The 3,256-nt window shown below is 39.2% G+C and overlaps 1 protein-coding gene across 3 annotated transcripts in view; it reads right to left on the reverse strand.

The window, feature by feature from the left end:
* The window catches only part of LOC119583667 (disks large 1 tumor suppressor protein-like), a 65,160-nt gene extending 63,657 nt beyond the window's left edge, over positions 1-1,503 (reverse strand). For all 3 annotated transcript variants that reach the window (XM_037932266.1, XM_037932264.1, XM_037932265.1), the window contains exon 1: positions 1,426-1,503. The gene's annotated coding sequence lies outside the window, so the exon portion shown is untranslated. The remainder of the gene's footprint in view (positions 1-1,425) is intronic.
* Positions 1,504-3,256: the final 1,753 nt, after the last annotated feature.

Genomic DNA, 3,256 nt, shown 5'->3' on the forward strand with positions numbered 1-3,256 from the left:
AATGTGCAATTTACACTGCAGTTTCAAAATAAACGGTATTCACTAGTAATGAAACTAGTATTCTTGTTACTTTCTGCTTCTCTTTTAAACTTTTCCCTTAATCTTATTCTTCAGTTCCCAACGCAGGCACTTCCCATGAAATCATAAAAACCCAAAAGATTACTGCAAACATACAAGCGTGCAAGGAAGCCTAATCTATACAGCTATGACGAAGATAAGGCCTGACTGCTAGCATCCCCGCGCCCCTCTGCTGGCGAGATTAACCACCACCAGACCCGTGAGAGTTAGACGTTGCTCACGCGGTCTCAAGTAGCAGGCGAGGGAGCCTGTTTGTTTACCCCGCCACCAAGACACAGAAACAAAGCTAAACTACTATCCCACTTCATTCTCGCTCTTCTTTATGTTCGAAATGCTACTTAAATGATGAAAAGGGGGTAAAATATGACAAAAAAATTAAGGTAACGTGCACTCACTCACTCTCTCTCTCACACACACATCTTACATACATTCAAAGTAAGGTTTTTATACAAACGATGACAAGCAAACATCTGAACCCAGATGTAGAAAGAGTTAAATGGTAGTCAAATAAAAGGATCAAATATTTCCCCAAGAAAGACTTCGCGCAATAAACATTAAGCATTTTGTCTCAAATTTTGAGGCCGAGCGAGTGGTGCCTGATGGAACACTAAAGCACCTGACATCCTTGATAAGGAGGTATCCATGAATCTCTTCGCCCCGGCTACAAGATAACGACAAATGAAAGCCATGCAAACCCCACTCCAAGTCACCTCACTCCAGAGTCAACCTTTGAGTGTCCGTCTGACATCTGAGCCCGGCTGACACTCTCTCTGGAAAAGAGCGGACACATGACCCTGGCACCTCTAGCTTTCTGGGTGCGGCACTTGCTTTCCAACGTCTGCACTTTTCATTTCATCCCCATTTTGGTTATTGATTTCATTATTTCCAACTTTACCAATCCCCTACCTCAGCCCAACTACCCACCCATCTTCAACCGTTTTCTTCATTCAAACTTCTTCCCTAATTTTTACTGCAATATCAAATGTGGAAATGAGTAACTGCGACCCCCATTACACAATTTTATTTCCCCCAAGCAACTGAAAATCGGCGCATAAGCTTACACGTGTATGCCAGTAGCGACCAAATGCTACGAACCATATGTTCGCTTTTTCCATGATCAGCGCACCGTTATTCTTATCACAACCCCCTCTACCTACAAGTGACTAACGATCACCTGGTAATCTTCTGTGGGTCCTTCTTTTTAGTTAAGGTCCCGTTGGCCTTAGGTGGTAGGCCGTTCTTCCTGGTCATGGCTGATGGTGTGACGATTGTGACTACAGTACTGATGTCAAGGGGCCCTTTATTAAAAAGAGACTGGCATCTCCAAGCCAGTTTCTACACACTTATTTCCAGATACATGGCAAGCTTCAATGGCCTCCTACGATATAAACACTATTCACTAGTCTATTTCGGGGCGCGGCACTTCTGTTTCTAAAAAACTCTGCAAAAGACTATTTTTATATGCCTTCTACCCATTTTTGCATAATAGTCCACAGGTATAGGTGTGTGTGTGTTGTGTTGTGTGTGTGTTGTGTGTGTGTGTGTTGTGTGTGTGTGTGTGTGTGTGTGTGTGTGTGTGTGTGTATATACGGCGCGTGTGTACATATATATATAATATATATATAAATTATATAATATATATATATATTGTTTATATATATATGTGTGTGTGTATGTATGTGTGTGTGTGTGTAGTGTGTGTACATATATACAAGCTGAAGTTTCTTCAATCTCAAAATTAACACGAACACCATCTTTTTCTGGAATCCGCTCCAGCCTTAAATATAAGTGCAAGGGCTACACTCGTCATAATCCGCATGACACTGATAACATTACCCGTTAAGCTCATCTCATCTGTGTGACACCTTGAATCTGTGCTGACACATGCTTTTGGGATTTCCATGGCGAGCCATACGGCAAAGACAAATGCCTACATTTGGGGTAGGGAAATAACTACTTCATGGGTAAATTTTATCTATACACTGTTTTACGGAACCTTACTAATATTATAATTATAATTTTTACCAACACATTTGTAAATAAAAAACACTAACTTCATGCTTCCCTGCACTGCACGTATTTCGAGTCGAAAATTTTACAATGGACAGATTTCAACCATACGGCGACAGAACCCCTGTAATAGGAAATTGACTGGGAAATATTTCCAAAAAGCTACTCCGAATACGGACATTACCATGCCACACTTGGGAAATATCCTCTTTTCGCTAACAAAGCACTTTCACCTTTTTTTATCACTTATAATACTGATAACAATATATTTTTCTCCATAGATGGATTTTCTGTTGATTAACCGTCATACGGTTGTCTCACAATCTTTTCCGTTGAAAATAGGCCTACTCTTTTCTGCACACAATCATCTGCGCAAATATTTTCTGCATCTATTTTGTACAACATTATTATTATAACAAAATCATACGTCGAAAAGTTACACTGCTAAAATAATTCCAAATTTCACAGCAACTCACTCCTCGACACGTGCGCATGCAGGAACTGCGGTACAAACTTCACTACAAACTGTAGAGCTCTGTGCTGGGGACCATACTTCTAAAGATTACGACAGTTCTTTCATAACGTTAAGAGGTTGTTTAGTATTAAAATCACATATAAAGTCTAATTTTTCAAAATTTTTTTGGTTTTCCTCTATCAAAAAAATCAGTTCCTACTTAGAAAAATAAAAAGAACAGTAATTACTACCCGGCATCTCCCCGCCAGGGGGGGAGGGGGTCTGGTCCCTTAGCTCCCACCCTACGTCGTTGCCACTTACTTATCAAAAATATTTTTCTACTTTCATTTAAATTTTCGACGTGCAAGTTTAGAATTCATTTATATATTCCAAAAGCGAAGTATCAAAATATGGAAAGGGCTGCGACTAGATATCTGATAAAAATTTAAAAATTTTCCAGTAAAGGGAATTCCACTCACGTTGCATCATCTTTTGGGGGGGAGAACTAACCCCCAGAGAGTTTAAAAATTAGACTTCCCTTTTAATAATCGCTGGCCAAAAAATTTGTAATATAATAATAAAAAAAAAAACACTTTGTATCTATAAAAAACCGCGTTCGCTTTATTTTTTTAACTCGGTTTAATTTTGATTAATTTTGCATTCCGTAGAAAAAAAAATTGTGCCCACGAAGCCAAAATACTCACGAATAATGAT

Source organism: Penaeus monodon, chromosome 17 (genome assembly GCF_015228065.2).
Source record: "Penaeus monodon isolate SGIC_2016 chromosome 17, NSTDA_Pmon_1, whole genome shotgun sequence".
In the NCBI taxonomy this organism is placed as follows: Eukaryota; Metazoa; Arthropoda; class Malacostraca; order Decapoda; family Penaeidae; genus Penaeus; species Penaeus monodon.